The following is an 18,570-nucleotide window of genomic DNA, read 5'->3' as shown; positions in this document are numbered from 1 at the left end:
AGCCTAAAATATGCAAAGTACTAATGATCCCCTGCCGTTTGGTTGCTGGTTGTTGTTTTTAAATTTATTTTTATTTTTTTAATTTTTTATTTTTTTCCTGTTGCTTCTGATGGTGGTTTTTCTGTAAGCATGGGCCTATCAAAGGGAGACCCAGCTATTCTGCCATTATGGAACTTTCTCTCTGTAAACCTCAAATAAATCCCTTCTTCCTCTCATAAATGGTTTATAGCTGTTTGCTACAACACCTCTTCCAGAAAGGCTTCAATTCCCAAGTTGCCGCCAGCTGGGATCCTAGCATTCAGAACACATGAGTTTATAGGGGCCCCCTAATTCAAACCACAATAATCAAATTATTGAGACAGGTAGCCTAGTCTTAGTTAATGACTATAAAAGGACATCCACTGAAGAGACTCTGGGAATGGCTACTTGGTAATAAATACATGAGAAAAGTTTCTCTTTTTCATAAACTGTATATTGTAGTGACAGCATGTGGTATTGGGGACTGTATCATTCATGTACAGGAATGGCAAACATAGGATGACGGAGACAGATGGAAAACTCCTGGGCCCTTAAATTTGCACTTGAGTCTCCAAAAGCTCTGCACCATACACATTCTCTAGACTTCATGCTTTATGAGATCAAGTCTATCATATAAAGTTTCCTTCACTTTTACATCTTGCAGCTAAAAGCAACCTCATTAAAATGGTATTATTAAATTCTGGTAAATATCTTAAGGGCAATTTTAATTGACTACATAGTGAGGGGATTTTCTAAAACTAATTCTGCTGTTAAATATGGAAAATCAATGAATACTAGTAACTAAAATGTAGGTCACAGTAGGAAATGAATTTCAGTGAATCCTGATCTAGTAATGTGGACAAGGCCAATGTATTACATTGATGAAGAACAAAAGATATACTATGATACATTTAAATGAACTCTGTTATAGTTATCTCATATGTGGATGCATATTTCCATAAAATTGACAGAAGAGGGCCAGGCGTGGTGCGTGTCTTTAATCCTGGCACTCAGGAGGCAGATATAGGAGGATCACCATGAGTTTGAGGTCACCCTCAGACTAATTCCAGGTCAGCCTAGAACAAGACCCTACCTTAAAACAAAACAAAACAAAACAAAACAAAAAAGACAGAATAGTAAAATAGTTTTTGTGCATACAATGAAAACAAACATTTCTTGAAATATTAATACACAAAAGAAAAAAACTCAGTGAACTTTAATGAAAATTATACTCACGCCACCCACCCCCAAAAAACAAACCGAAATAACTTGCTTTTGAAAAAATAACCTATAGCTTCAAGAGCTTTTGAATCATAGAGTATCATAGAATGCTGATATAAATGACTAAATTTAAACCTTCAAAGTCCTGATCCAGAGTCTGCATGGCTTACATACATGCACGGACTACATTGTTAATAAAGGACGTGACTAGGGATGATAAAAAACTAAGATCGAGATCTTAGCTAAACTATACTTTGAATGCCCACACTTCATTATTGAGGAATTACATCATATTTCCTGTTTTATCCAATGTGAGATTCCTCCTTTGGCATGCTATGAATGCAGAAACATTAGTTGACACTTAAAGCAAGTAGAGAAAATCTGATGTAATTCTCTAAAACTAAGTTTGTCTTAAATTTGATAGAGAAGGAATCACAATTATTTGGTTTTCTTCTCAGTTAATCATATAATTGTGATAAGTAGCCCAATGTTGATTAATGTGCATAAAAAGACATCACCTAAAGAGGCTTTGGGAAAAGATTCTTGATAATGTATGCATCGGGGAAATTTATACTCCTCATTTATTCCTTACTGTGGTGCACCATAGATAGTGATTGGGGCTGTATCACTCAGTAATGACCATGAGAGTCAGGAATGGCAGGGAAAAATCATGGGGAGAAAAAGAAAATCCAATGATGAAGCAAGAATGCAGATCATCATTCTCTAATAAATCTTTTTCTACTCACAGTGTCTGTTGTACCATGAGTGCCACCCAAATGTATTCCCCACTTTCAAATGTAAATTATTCTCACATTAATATATGGTTCATATTATATTAAGATGGCTAAGAATATCTTAAATAGCCTCCTTGTACAATATTTCTAGCTTACCTATTCACAGGATAAGGAGCCTATTGTTTTTCTCTCCAAAATCTAGTGCTGAATACGTAGAGTGTACTGGATAAATACTTTATGATGGGTTGATATGGTAGATAAGAATACAAGCTTGAATTTGATGAAAAAAATTAAATGTTTCTGGAACTTATGTTTGTATAAACTTAGGTGAGCCATCGAACTTTCCTAGACCTCACTCTACTTGTTACTGATAATGAGAATAATTTGTATACAGCCCCTAACAGGAGTAAGTATTCTCCATCAAAGTTTTTTTTTTAATATTTCAGTACTATGACCAAAAATAATGAGGTATGCAGGTAAACAAGACAGAAAGGAGACCAAGTAGTTATAAAGGAAAATAGTAAAGGTTCTGTGGAACAAGTAATTACAATCAGCAGGCATGAAGGACCAATAACACAAGACCTTGACTGCCTGAAAGCTGCTAACAGGAGGAAAAGCATGTAAGAGTTTGTCTAGATGTAATGAATGTTTTTGAAAAGGGTATTATAGTATTAAAATTGATTAGAGAAACAAGTTATACAATCCTATGATATAACTTGATTATAATTTGTGTAGAATGAATAGTAAGACAAGGGGAAGAAGAATGTCTGTGCTGCTTTTTATAGCTAAAATGGAGTGATTAAAAGTGCAAACATAAAAAATTGAGATTCATCAAATATGATGCAATAGATAGAAATAATGTCACAGCTGAGAGAAATAAAAGATATGGTTAAAGCAATTCATAGTGTCCACTGAGATGAAGAAAATGTCCCTCAAGCTTCCCTGCAGTTCAAACCACAACTATAGCTGTGCTAATTAACCATGAAATCATAAATACGACTGGTTTAGACCAGTTTACCAATGAATCTTAGAATTCATAAAGGCTAAATTTGTAATTATTGTCAATAAACAATGGCAATTAGGAACTTATATCTACAAAGCTTTAAACACTTAGTTTTGGGCTATACATTTAAATCATAGATATAGTTCACGATAAGCATGAAAAATAACATTCTAAGGAACTGGGAAGTTAGCACTAAAATAGGAACTTTATAATAAAAAGTAAAATCTTTAGCAAGAGTTCTTTCAACCAATGTTTAACTACCTGTTGGGTTCCAGGCACGTGCTCAATGCTTCAGGACAATAATGTTAAATATGGCAGTCTCTGGACCTAGTAAGGAGACAGATGTCAAAATTACCATCAAAGTAAGAATTTTGATAAGGGGTACTGTAGTGGTTTGAATGAAATGTCTCCCACATAGATTCATTTTTTGATATTTTGTCCCCAGCTGGCAACAATTTGGGAAGGTTGTGGGGCCTTTGGGAGGTGGAGTCTTGCTGAAGAATGTCCCTGGGGGTAGGCTTTGGGGTAATTAATATAGCCCAGCTCCAAGCTTCGTGTTAAACTACTTCCTGCTACTGTGGTGATGTGGTGGCTGCTTGGCTGTTCATACTTGTCATGATTTCCCTGCTAAGATGAAGCTTTCCCTTGAAACTGTAAGCTGAAGTAAACTCTTTTTCTTTCCATTAATTGAATCTGGCCAGGTGGTTTGTCCCACCAATCAGAAAGTAACTGCTACAGGCATATGAAGTGGAGCAGATATCCAGAGAAAAGGACTTAATTCTAGTCACAGTGTAGGTGTGATTTTATTTTAGTTAAGAAAATAAGAGGGCTAAAACCATTTATGAGTAAAGAAATTATCTTCTGCAAAGTCTTTAAGAACTTTGGAATGATAAATAAGGAATGCACAGAGTCAGGGATGCCTAGATGTAAGATGTAGGAGATAGTTGAGCAGGCAGCACAAACAATATCCAAGCCTATTACAGTTAAAAATTACAGTCCTAGGCTGGAGAAATTGCTCAGGGGCTAAGGCGCTTGCCTGCAGAATCTAAGGACCCAGGTTCAACCCAGTACCCATATAAGGCCAGGTGCACAAGGCAGCACATGTGTCTGGAGGATGTTTGCAGTGGCTAGAGGCCCTGGCATGCGCATTCTCTTTCTCATTACTAAATAACTAAATAAATGCTTTGAAAACTATGACCTTTCTGTTTTTAAGCTATTTAACCCAACAACCTTAACTAGCCAGCCCATATTGGAGCATCCTCAACCTCAAGATAGTGATACAGGTGGCAACCCCTCACAGGTATTCTGAGAAACCAGTAACATGCAACCTAGAATAAAACATATCACATATCAGTGACTCAGAAAACATACTAGAAAAGTTTTACACCTTTGTATTAGTTTTCTAGAACAGCCATAACAAAGAGCTGGGAGATTTACCCAACTTTCTTCCCTACAAGTAGCAGTCAGAGACCAGTGGTTGGCTTCTTCTGGGTTTCTCTTTTACCGAGGCTTGGTGATGGCCACCTTTTCCTTGGGTCTTCATGTAATTGCCCATCTGATTATGCTCATGTCCTGATTCCTTCTCATAAAGACTCATTTTAGATTAGACATCACCCTTATGCTCTCATTTTGCCTTAATCACTTCTGTAGAGATTCCCAGATCCAAATACAGTCACAGTCAGAGATTACAGACAGTAGGCCAACATAAGAATTTTGGCAGAACATGATTCAGCTCATAAGCATGTCAGAGACACTGCCATGGTAGTTGGCCTTGTGAAAAGCTGATTTCAATGTTAATTTGGTTAGATTTTTTGTTTTAAATCATAATCTAAAATTAGATCCTGATGACTATTTATTCCAAAGACTCTTTCCATCAGCTCCACTGCTATACTCTCTCAAAGGCTGAACCAACATGAAGTTAGCACTGTGCTGGTATGGTGGTGTATTGATGTGTGGTATGGTGGTATCCTTGCATTGTGGCATGCTGGTGTGTGGCATTCTAGTATAGTGGTATGCTGCTATGGTGGTTTACTGGTGTGGTGCTGTGCTGGTATGCTGTTGTGCTCATGTGGTAGTGTGCTTGTGTGATGGTATAGTGGTGTGTTTTGTGATGATGTGGTTGCATACTAGTGTGATGATGTGTTTGTGTGCTGGTGTGGTTGTGTGCTGGTGTGATGATGTGGTGGGGTGCTGATGTGGTATGCTCATATGGCAGATATTAGTTTAGGAATGGAGACAGATGAGGGACCACAGGAGGTAAGAAAAATCTTCCATAAGAAAGTAGTATCTTTCTTCTTCAGACTCCCTGTACACTTCCAAAGGTAATTTCCTCATCTGAACTCTGTAAATTGGGCTTTTGGCTTACTCAGGTGTACAGAATAGAAAGCAAGTAAATAATCTAGCCACATATTTTATTATCATTAAAAATGCATTGCATTGTTAAAACTAGACAGGAGCTATGCCTGAAAAAGCTTTCCAATCACTTTAAGCTCTGCTTTTATCTTGCAAATAATTCAAAGATAAAAGTTGTTTCCACACAGAGAATTAATATGGTCAAATTTATGAGAATTGTCCTCTTAGAAGTAAGGAGCAGGAAGTGGTCAGGGGTGGGGAGATGGCTGATAAAAGAAAAACAAAACCAGGTCTGTAGCCCCAGCCGCCAACACACACACTATGAAGCAGAGATCTTGGAGCAAACTCAAATTGTACATATATACATGTGGAAGTTTATTACATTGAGATTAATCTTGGAACTGAATCTCAAGTAGGGAGAGGATCTAAAAAAAAAAAGATACAGGTATAGGTATACATTAGACAGTTTAGGAGTGACACGGCCTGGAAAGTAAAAATGAATAATGTCCTTGACCCTTCCCAGACAATAGGAATGGAAGCGCTTGTGGGGAGGGGAAAAGGAGGGGGGAAACAAACACAAAACTAAATCCAAAATGAGTAGGTACCACAGAAACCTTTATCCTTAAAGCTAGCCTAAAAGTTATGACCCTGAAAAGGAGTAAGGGGGATCAGCTGAAAGTAGGACTCTGGTGAGGGTGTGATGAAGCTTAAGCTTAAAAAAAAAAAAAAAAAAAAATCTGTCACTGGCCTGTAACTCCCAGTACCAGAGATTGATTGCTACACACACTGAGCTGTTGATCAGGGAGACCTACAAGATCCCCAAATCAAAAATGTCAAAGTACTTAATTACCTACTTGAGGCAAAAAGCTAAGACCCTTTTGTTGAAGACATCATATTCTGCTGACACACAGCTGGAAATACCTGGCTAGAATTTAGAAGAAAGCCAGTTCCCAGACAGTCTGTCTAGTGCTGAAAAACACTATACTTGAGCTACTGGGGAAAAAATGGCCAACAATGGTCTGAGCAACCAGAGGTGTAAGCTACTCAGAAGCAAATACCCTGATGCCATGTACATGCCAGTGCAATAGTGGCACACAGACTCAGTGGGTAACCAATAGCTTTCTGACTGGCTAAGAGATCCGCTCAGTGTAAGGGAACCCATATCTGGAATTGGGAACCAAATCAGAATCCTACGGAGAGAAAGATTATGCTCTCCAGTGTCAAGCTTTCCCTAGTCTTTGGCGAAAAAGACAGGTTACATACATCAAATTCTCCCTAAATTAATAATGCTTATCTCACTTAAACTATGCTGACTTCATTCTCTTTTGAGGAATCTGTTTTCCTTTTTCAGAAGGTAGAGGATATGAAAAAGATGAACTACCCCTCACACTTCAGCCAAGCCACATTTGAAACCACAAAGGAATTGGGAAGACAAGCAAGAGTGCTGCTTCCATGCTGAGCCTGGTAATAAATGCCAGGGTGAAGGAAACAGGCCCTGAGGATACTCAACACTTACCAAAGCAGAGATCCAGAGGCTCCTAAGAGCTTATTACTGAAGTAGACTTAAAACTCACCCACCATGGCCCAGGAAAGTTTGCAGAAGAGGGGGCAGAAATATTGTAAGAGCCACGGGTTGAGACATCATGCCCAGAGGCATTCCCTCCCTGCAAAAATAATTCACTGCTGCTCCTACAACATATAACCCACAACCCTATGGGGAAGATCTGCAACCCCACTGAGTAACAACCCCAGTGTAATGGGGGCAGGGATGAGGGAAAAGACAGTACCAACACATGATATACCCATTTGAAATATGTTGCTTATAGTAATAATAATAAACTTCACCTGAGGTGGTGAATAGGCACCTCTGATTCTCTTTCTTCCTTAGAGGAGAAAGGAATATAAAGAGATTAATCCCTTCCTGAGAACCTGGCAGAACCCAGACGTCTGGTGATAGGACTCACATCCTGAAACTCCTAAAAAGACTACAACTGGAGTCTGTACATAGGCTATTCCATTTCTAAAACTCCCCTCCCACTGTATAGGAGTTATGTGTTATTTCCTTTTTAAGCTCCATCTCTATAAGCTCTATAATAAGATCATTTTAAACTTTATCCACTGGTCTCTGGGTTTTCTTCATTGAAATTCATAAGACAAGAACCTTGATGGCCACTGATTCAGTGGAAGTTCTGCATAACCATGACCATCCTGCAAAATAGCTCCTAAGTTATTGCCCACCCAAGAGCTGGAAAAGGTTCCTGCACTCTTGAAGACACCCCAAATTCCCGAATCATCTAGACTGAAGCAAATGCAGTGAGCAAGGTAGGAAACATAGCAAAGAAAGGGCATGATGCCAAGACAAAGGCTATGAAGGTTGGTCAGGAAGGCAAAAGTAGCCCTGGTTATACTAATAAAGACAAAGCCATGCACTACTTCGGGAACACATCTTGTTGTCCTTCATTTTCTACCCTAAACCATGAACAAAGTCATGTTTACTCTCAGACTCCTCATGTACTTTCAGTAGTAACTAAGCCATGTGCGCTCTCGAGCCAGACTACTGAAGTTCAGTGTCTAGTTCTACTCTCTACCAGGTAAGTGGCCTCGGGCTAACTTATCCTTGCTTCAGGGTCTTCATTTATGAAATGAAAGTAATAGCACTTGAGACACGGGTTGGCTTGTAGGAAATAAAAATTAAGTGTGCAATGCTTAACACTCCATACGTGTTAGTTGTCATGAATATGGAACCATATTATACACGGAACCATGATATACAATTATTTTAGTATAGGTATGCTTTACAACAAGAGCCCAAAGAAACTCCACTGAATTGCTGTGCAAATGAATAAATGTGTCTGACTCATTTTGATTTTGTCTTTTCTGGAAAGAAATCTGTCCCAGGAGTTTTATTCAACATCATCTATGACATTGTTGTCATTCATTTTAGCCAACATAGTAAAATTACTAAATAAAAAATTTGAGAAACAACATTCAAATACACAAATATCTATTTACTTATGTTTTTATAATTAGGAGCAAAGGGACCTTTCCAGGTATCTGGTTAGACAACTTAAATGGCTTCATCTCAATACAAATGAATGTTAAGGAAACTTGGTTCTATTTGATCATGAACTGTACTCATCATTCATCAATTAGTGATGTTCAAGGCATGCCCTGTAAAATATTTATTTCTGCATTGATGTCTTATATGCTATAAGCAAGTAAGAATTCCAGTTCACATAGAAACATTGCCTTCACTAGTGCACCCCAGGGACACACTGAATGTCTCCTTCACTTTTGACATGTAGGTTAGGTTCTGATTAGCATTTCAGACTCACTTCACAGACACTTCAGATATAATAAACAGTTGTTATATTTTCTCCTCTTCCACATATGTGATGATAAAAACATAAATACTTGGAAATGACTGAAATCTGGGCACAGGATTGTAAGAGTGAAGCCAAGTTGGCCTTAGGCTTCATTCTTCCCACCTGAGCCTTTGAGCCAAGGGAGTTATTACAGTATGAAAGAGTCTACTTTTCTACTGGAAGTCATTTTCTCAGTCTCTCTTCAATGGGAACCGATTGTTCTAAGCCTATGCCAGCACCTGCCACTTCCTTTCATGTTTTTAGGAGCAAACAATATTAAAGTCTCTTGAGATGGGGAGGTAATATGATAGAGAATGGAATTTCAAAGGGGAAAGTGGGGGTGGGGAGGGAATTACCATGGCATTTTTTTATAATCATGGAAAATGTTAATAAAAATTAAAAAATTAAAAAAATAAAAATTAAAAAAAAATTAAAGTCTCATATAAAGAGATCCTCGGCCTCAAACTTTATCTGAATTCTTCAGGACGTCTAAACTTCCCCAGAGTTACAGAGAATGGGCTGAAGTTGAAGCAAACAAGGCTGAACAGGAATCAGACCCATAATGTGCTGACCTCTGTTATACATCTGAGTCATTCCCAAATGTTGATAATGATGGTCTCTGATCAGGGTAGAAAGAATGCAGTATAGAAGAAATTATGAGTCTGTGGCAAATACCAAGAGGGGACTGAGTCATACCATTCTCCCAGAAGCCATTGTGTTAACTCAGCAGGGACCAGAGAGATTTTCTGGTAAACAGCTGCTGTTTACCTCCTTCTCTTTCCCAGGCATTATGAGCATCTTTTGGAAAAGATTAAAATTCATGAAATGAATCTAAGGGATCATATTGGTAATAACATATGCATTAAATCCAGAGGTCATTATTTGCTCTAGATTGAGAACATCTCTTGAACATGGAAGTCTTCCATGGTCTATAGTTTAATGATGATCTTTAATTCATGAGCTGGGCTGATTAAAAAGTCGCATTTGCTCAATTAAAATTGTGGAAACATTAATTTAACATAGATCATATTTTATCCATCAATTTTTAGAAGATCTTATTTACAATAAGTATCTATATGCTGAAATACCTAATAAACATTTTGAGGACCAGACAATAAGGAGGGTAGGGTGGGAGGGGAGGGCAAAGGTGGGGTGAGGGACATAAAACTGGACTCAAATGGCAATGGTACCATACATCCTAAAAGGCAGACGAAATGGCTGAACCTTCATCAGGTCCTTAGAGAGGACATCTAAACCACAGGGCCCTGGAGAGGGTAAGGTGTAGACTAACCTTAATCTTCTCCTGTTTCTCTTTCTCTTTCTCTCTCTCTCTCTCTCTCTCTCTCTCTCTTTCTCCCTCTTCTCTCTCTTCTCTCTATCTCCTTCATATTACCTATCTATTTCTTCCTTCTTTTCCTTGGCACTGGCCTATAACTCCCAGTACCAGCGTGTGGTTACCATCCACAATGAGGTATTGATCAGAGAGACCTACAAGGTTTCCCAAAAGTAGACAGATTTCTGTTAGAGTACTTGATGGTCCACCAAGGGTTGGTGGTAAGACTCCACTGCTGAAGACACTATATGCCATTGGTACTGAACATTAAATGACCTGGTTGTAATTTGGAAGAGAGTCAGTCCCTAGATATCTCGTCTAGTTCTAGAAGGTTCTACAGGAGCAACTGGTGGGAAATGACCAACATCTGTCCAAGCAACTCATGGTCTAAGCTGCCCACCAACAAACAACCTGATGTGTGCTCACACAAGTGCAATAGTGGCACACAGCCATGGTGGGTAACCAGCTGCTCTTTACTTGGCTAATTGATCTGCTCAGTGGAATGGAGCTGGGAAACAAGTCAGAACCATATCCAAAAAATGACCCTGCTCTCCACGACCAAGCTCCCACCAATTGTGGGCTACAAGAGAGCCTACACCTATTAAATTATCTCTAAAATAATAATGGTTGCCAGGTGTGGTGGCGCATGCCTTTAATCCCAGCACTCAGAAGGGAGAAGTAGGAGAATCACCATGAGTTTGAGGTCATCCTGAGAAGACAGAGCGAATTCCAGGTCAGCCTGGACTAGAGGGAGACCTTACCTCAAAAAACAAAACAAGCAAAATAATAATAATAATGGTTATCCTATTTATCTGGTGCTGACTTCACTCTCCATTGGAGAATTTACTTCTTTTTTCAGATGGACGCAGATCCTAAGGCGAGAAGCAGCCCATCATACCTCAACAGGGCTCCAGCTGAAAGCAAGAGTAATTGGGGAAATGACCAAGAGTGCTGCTTTCTTGGTGAACATGGCAGCAGCACAAGGGTGAAGGAGATAGACACAGAGAGCATTCAACTCCTGCCAAACTAGATATCCAGAGACACAGAGGCTCCCAAAACCTCTTCATTGAAGTAGACCCAAAATGAACCCAACAAAGCTCAGGGAAATTTGCAGATAAGGGGGCAGAAAGATTGTTAGAGCCACAAGTTGGGTTATTATGCACAGAGACATTGCATCTTACCCATAACTGATAGCTTACCCCACAATACACAACCCATATTCCCCAATGAGGAAGTTCCCTGCAGAGGGTGGAGGACAGTGAGGAGGCTAACAATGGTACCAACATGACTGTATATACACTGTGTTCATAACTAATAAAAAACTAATAGCTTGCCTTTTATAACAAGGTGATGAAAAGAGGTAAGTGAAACCTCCAAAATGTACTTGAGTTCTTCATTTACTCTTATGTTATTTTTTTCCAACAAATATTGCAAAAAACAAAAATTATCCTTAGAGTTTGGGGCACATGTTTATAAAGCTCCTTCCCACATCTACAAACAGATAGTCCTATAAAACTAGAACTTCAAAATAACAAATAAAAATTACTATTACATTAAGGAAAGCAGTAAGTAATTTGGGTGGAGGTATAGAGATAGGAAGGGTTCATAGGAAAGAAGGGGGGAGTGAAAGGGTTAATTAACCTTCTTCTTTCTATGCAAGAATACAACATTTAGCCACTCCTTTACAAAGTTACTTGGAAACCAGATAAAATGATAAGTATTAACCAGACTTACTGGAAATAGGATAATCTCTGATTGGTAAAATTCATTTAGACTGGGACAATGAGCCCCGAATGCCAGATGAGGGAGCCTTAGCTTTGAGCTTCTCTGCACACACTGGCCATGGTAGCGGAGACTAGAGCATTTTTATAAGATCTAATGGCCTGTGCATCAGATGGCTTCTTATGTGCAGGGAAAGCAGATCTGTTTACCCAGGTGTGTGTCTCATCATGACTCTCCCTGACCTGATCTTGGTGGATGTTAGTTCCTTAGGACTGCGTAGATTGCAACATCAACTGCTGTGTGGGCTTTTTCATTGGCTGATCACTTCTTACTGCCCTGCTGGTAAGCTAGGACACCTCCTGAGGAAAGTGATGCCAGAAAGGCCCTGGGCCAGCCTGACCACCTGCATTAGTGGAGCCACAGAAAACCCTTTGATGGTCATAACACCAAAGGCAGCAAGATGTTGTGAATCAGACAAGGCAGGAATAAACTATTTCAGGATCAGAAGCAATCTTAGGAAAAGGGAAAACAATTGTTTAGAAACCTATCAATGTAACTAGGAGGGAAAGATGGTAGAAGGATAAAGTAGAAGAGGTGAGCCAGCTATGTCATATTACTGTCCTTCTGAGAGGAAAAGTGACATGACTCACATGTTAGAATGATTACCCTATGTTTCAGTTACTTTTACGTGGCTGGACAAACACCCAACCCGAAGCAGATTGTATGGGGAAAGGGTTTGTTTCAGGCTTTACAGAATCCAGGGGAACATCACAAGTGGTGGAAGAAGCTGACTCACTTTAACATTCGCAGCAAAGAAACAGTCACCACCAGCAGCAAGCACAATAGCCAGAGCTCAAAGCTGCTCTGAATACACTATATTGCTGGATTGAAGATCCAACCCCGGTGGCATACTTCCTCCCACCAGAGCTCCACCTGCTGGAAACTAAAGTTGCAAGCTAAATCTTAATTAAAAACACCTGAGTTACTACCATACCCTAGCTAGAAGGTGAGAGATGAGGGACAGGATGTATAATTACAAAAAATGCATATATGTATATTGCAATAGTCCAGGCTACAGATGACAAAGACTTGAAGAGCAGTAGACAGAGAGTGGGAACATAGATAGCAAGGACTTGAAGCTCCTTGCAAGAGATAGGGTTTAGTGACAGACAACAGAGACTCTACATGATTCTCAGAAGAGGCCTGGGTGACAACTTGACTGACAAGAATAAATCTGTTATCCCCAAACTTGGCAGATACTTCTTCTTTAATAAAATATTATATAAGACTGCCAGCCTTTCCTCCTGCCACCTCGTAGTCTCCCAATTAATAAAATGTTATTTTTAGCTCATTCTATTGTATAAATAACAGTTGATTTGTTTGGCCAACTCAGTTATGTCAATCAGAAAAATCATCATTCTTCTCGGGGAACTCCTAAAAACACTTCATAATCTTTCCTGCCTCCAATAATATTTCTGGAAGAACCTAATTCTAAACAACAGTCTAGTTTTGGATTTTAACATATCAAGTCAGAGCTATGTTACATATTCAACTCTCAACCTTCATACAGGTTCTTTCCTGCAATAGAAGCAATTTATTGCTTCCTGCTTCCCCCCAACCCACCATCACCACCATCTACCATCAACTTGACAGCCTTTGGCCATTCCACAATGGGAAAGAGGGAGAATGAGAGAGAAGATGTCCAAGTTGATTGATATTGCTGTTCCCTGACATCCTTACCTTGGTAATGGATGGGAATTTTTTTTTTTTTTTGAGCTCCTCTAAGGCCTCATAAGCACCCTGGCCTGGCCATGTTGCCTATCCCAGGGAGCTACTTATTACTTTTGCCAGTCCTTAGGAATTACTCCAAAAGTACACTGTGCCTTGCTCTGACAAACAGCCTGCTCACATAGCATGCTCCTAGCTAATTGTGTGCTCTGTCCATTGAGAAGCAAAGCACATCTTTGCCCTTCCCATCTTTGAATCTGCAGGATTTGCTACTCCCTGGGCCTCATAATCATTGTCACCCAGCTCCTCATCTTGGGCCTTCTCAAGTAGAGATACAGAGACCCATCTCCAGACACTCCTGAGAATATGGAGCCACCTCTCCAAGATCACAGGTGGCATCAATTCTCTTTCATTGGTCCTACCAATTATTTTCAACATCACCTTCTTTCTGTGAGATGAAGGAAGCATCTCAGAAACTATTGACTGAGTCTAGATGTGAGTGAACCTGACATCTCTCTATAGAGCTTGCTAGCATTTAATATAATGTTCATCCTCAAATTTCGGGCCCTTAGCTAACTGCTAAAAGAACAGGAAGGAAGCAATTTATCATTCAGGTGAATATGTTAATTATATGTCGAGATAAGTAAAACAAAAAAATTCACATTTTCTATCAGAAGCAAAAGAGATAAATAAGGGGACAATAAACATTGCATGCCCAGGCAGATAGAAGTGAGAGTTTGCCTCTTGGGAAGGGGACTCAGTCTTTCAGTTAGGGTTTTTGTATTTATCTGGCTACAAAAGTATTATTTACATGTTTATTCCTAATGTGCTAAATAAATGCCACTTTGATGACCTGTCAAGAAGGTCTATCAGAATTTCCTGCTAATGAATGTTTTTAGACTTCAGTTTTGTTTTCTTTTAGGGTCAAAAAATAACTAGCAAAAATAAACAGAAAAAAAGAGCTGTGCAGCTCACACTGAGCAAAGCAATTATCCTAGATAATGTGGAATTTTCTTTTTGTTTTCTACTTTGGAAAATTATGAATTAACATTAGATAACAATCAATAAGTAGGAAAATGTCTTTTTCAGAAATACTTGCTTCTACCTCCTGGCTGAGTATTTGTAAGTATGGAATTTCTTGAAATGTTTACTTAGCTTGGACATCAATCCAAAAGACTAAACAAAGGTGTGGGTGTGAAAGAATTGGGGTTCAGCCAAGAGGATATAGTTATTTTGCTTTTAGATAAGCAATTAGTTCTACAATTTTAAAGCCTATTGGACTGAATTCTGTAACAGCTTTTCTGCAATAGATTTGTTCCCATAAAGTATTTTGTAAATCAATTTTTAAAATTGATTTATTCTTTGAATGCAATGAAAGCTTGCTATTTAAAGAAACCTTACTCTAAGTCCTCTTGTAACATAAAGAATTTATTTTGTAAAATTGAAGAGAGGCTTATTTAAAGATATCTATGTAACCAGCCATAGGACAGTATCTGAAAAAAAAGTACAGATATATGACTTATTTTTAAAGCAGTCTAGCACTGGGGTCAACAGAAACTCTAATGGCCAAGAGCTTTGTGGCAAAATTATATTTTCTGAACCTTGTACATGTCCAGAGGGGTTTTTTGTTCTCATTTTTGCTTTAATTTGAACATCTCACACTGGTAGGTGGGAAGGGAATCAATGAAGTCACTCTATGTTCCCTAGCAGCAGGCAAGAAAATGCCCAGAAAGTTTAGAACATCATTGCAGATGCAGGGCAAAGCTACTCCTAGTCATCAGAACAAACCTGTCATCTAGCAACTGGCATTCTACACATTTAGTAGATGAAGAACAGAGGCATTGACAGATGTATGTATGTATGTATGGATGGATGGATGGATGGATGGATGGATGGATGGATGGATGGATGGACATGTGGGCCAGGGAATCTGTGGCCTGGTGAATGAATGGATACATGGGGGAGGGATGTGTAGATAAATGAATAAATACATAAAACATCTATGCAGTCATAAATTGTATGAAATTATATGAATCATTTTCAAGTAACTTTTTTTTTTTTTTTTTTGGTTTTTCGAGGCAGGGTCTCACTCTGGCCCAGGCTGACCTAGAATTAGTCTCAGAGTGGCCTCAAACTCACGGTAATTCTCTTACCTCTGCCTCCCGAGTGCTGGGATTAAAAGCATGTGCCACCACACCTGGCTCAAGTAACATTTTTAACATTAAAATGTTGTCAGAATGGATTTGGGCATATATTAATTACTGGATTTCATTTTTCAGAAAGCCAATTATCTGCCACACTTAAAGTGACATAAAATTTCCAAAGGGTACAAACAGTGGTCCTGAAGCCTAGTTGTCCTTTCTCATAGCCATGCTTTGTAGCATGCAAAAGGTTTTCCAGTGGGATGTTTTATTTCAGATGTCACTTGTTCTATTGTTTCTTAAAAAATTCAAACATTTGATTATACTTGTTTGCATTTTAATAGGAAAACAATGTTTTTGCAAGAGCTATGCTCCTGTGTTTGCCACAGTTGCAATAATGTCCTATATTTTTCCCTTTTGCTTCTTCCCATGCTCTTGGCCTCTTAATAAAGGACCTTATAGTTAGACTGAAATCTCAATAAACTTCAATATCAGGAAGTCCTAATAAAGTATGTAAGATACCCATTGTGTGCAAAAGTATACAGTATATAGTAGTTGTTAATCAAAAGGGAGCCTCAAAAATGCTCCTCCCCAAAAGTAAACAATTAATCACTGGTATTCACAACTTTTATTATAATTATTTATTTAATTGATATTTGATTTTGCCACTAGAAGGCAGTATTTGATGTCATGGTCCTGCCAGATCTGTAGTAAGAATTTATTACTCTACACATAATTCATAAAGTAAGATGACTTTATGGCAGAAAGATCTGATCTCTAGCAACTCCTAAACACAGGAAAGAAGCCTGTGGGTTTAAAATTATTTCTATGTATTTTCCAAGTATAAGCAAAAGAGGAAATTTCAAAAAAGTGTCTACATCATCTTGCCCAGAAGCCAATAGAAAATGTAAAGTGCAAAGACGAAAAAGAAAAACTTGTTTCAGTATGCTCCTCAATTCTAAACTAAATGGGAATTATCAAGTGATATTTTAAAAATTCTGTCATTGTTAGTGAATTTATGCCTCTCACCTCATTTGCTCATATTCTAAAATTGGATTCTGATTGTCTCAGCAGGAGATAAAGGCAATATTTGTAGGAATTATGCCTCTTTAAAGGAAGCCTGTGAAAATAATGGGGTCACTAAATTTCACAACCCTCCAAACACCATTAATGGGAAATCAAAAGTGCCCTACAATCAGAACAGTAATATAAAGACCCACTCAGCCTCCCATGCAGTCAGCACAAACAATGAATGCAAGTTTTTTCACTAAACAAATGTGCTGCGACTTCCTGCTCTGTTGGAAGGAAGATGCCAAATGTAGGAGGCGGCCATGAATTCTGTCCACTGAAACAGCCTCTCTCAATGTGCTGCTAGTCATATTTCAAAGAACATTTTGTAATCATCACTGACAACTGTCTCTCAGAAGGGAAACACTGAAACATTTAAATACACAAGCGTTTGGAAGCAAATGGAAACAACATAAGACTTGTGAAGAGGTTTAGGATCCTTGGCTAGCTCCCATCAGGCGAACAGAGGGGAAACAGCAACTCAGTTCAGGATCAAATATTTTCTAAACTCCTTCACCAAATCCAGGACTCGGTTCTGTGAACATGGGCAGAACCATATGTTTAATTGCTCTTTCCAGAAGCTAATACATGCTTAATAAAGACAAATGCTTCTATCTGTAATTTTACATTCTGTGAATGCCTTGCATTAATTGCCACTCAGTTTTTATTAAAATTCACATTATATTTGCTTAAGATGAAACCGTGTCCTTCTTCATACTTAGCTACATAGCCTCATGTCCTGAAGCATCCACTTTTCATGTCTGTCACACAGTCTCTGCACTGTGTATTCTTGCACTACACATCAATATCTAACACATTCATTCATACAGGAACTTGCTTGGCATTTGAACTATACATGTGTATGTGACTTCATTGCTTATCCTGTATATCATTTACTTTGATGCTGGCTGTGACACCTGAAGGGAAGAAGAACTCGTTTTACTTCATAGTCTAAGGAGATGCATATACTCTAACCATAGGAGGAATATAGTGGCAGGAATAGATTGTGACTGTGTCTCGATGAACCTGTGGCTGCTTTCTATGTCTTGGGAGACCAATAAGTAGAGAAAGGGGAATACAAGTGCTCAGCTATATTTTTTCCTGTTTTATTTTGCCTGTGGTCCTAGCCTACAGAATGGCACTGCTCATATTCAAATTAGGTCTTTCCCTTCAGTTAATCCTCTCTAAAAATGTGTTCACAGACATACCCAAAGGTATGCCTTACTAATATACTAGATATTTCTTATTCTAATCAACTTGAGAGTCAAGATTAACCAGTTAACCACAATGTGGCTTCAATGTGGAGGGAGAAGAGACTGTATATTATACCTCGTGATATTCACAATATCCAGTAATATATTCTGAAACTTTGAGTGAATTAAAGAAGTATCACAAGCCAAGCACAGGGAACATGTGTCATCCTAGCACTTGGGAGGCTGAGGCAGGAGAATCTCTAGTTCAAGTCCAGCCTAAGCTACATAGTGAAACCCTATCAGAAAAATGCAAAGCAAAATAGTAATTTAAAAACTACACTTTTTATGGCTAGTACAGGCTTTACAAATAATTCCTTTTATTAGCATTATAAAGCTCTTTCCTTAAAAAATTGAGATAATCATCTGAAGATATAAAATCCCAATATGTTCAGCTTTTCTTTTTTAAAACCTGTTTTATTTATGAAACAGAACAACAGAACAACATATTGGTACAAAAACACATAAATCTACACTTAAGCTAAAAAATGTAAAAGCTAGATAAAATACTACTGTCTATATTCATAAGAATTTCTTTGTGAGGTATTATCTTCTACAAGGACATCTTGAAATATGCATTTTCTCCACATACTATATATCTCTTATAATGTCCATGAAGATTGGAAGGATTTCTA

The sequence above is a fragment of the Jaculus jaculus genome, chromosome 2 (assembly GCF_020740685.1).
Source record: "Jaculus jaculus isolate mJacJac1 chromosome 2, mJacJac1.mat.Y.cur, whole genome shotgun sequence".
NCBI classification, from domain to species: domain Eukaryota; kingdom Metazoa; phylum Chordata; class Mammalia; order Rodentia; family Dipodidae; genus Jaculus; species Jaculus jaculus.
The sequence above is the reverse complement of the archived record's forward strand: the minus strand, read 5'-3'. Positions refer to the sequence as shown.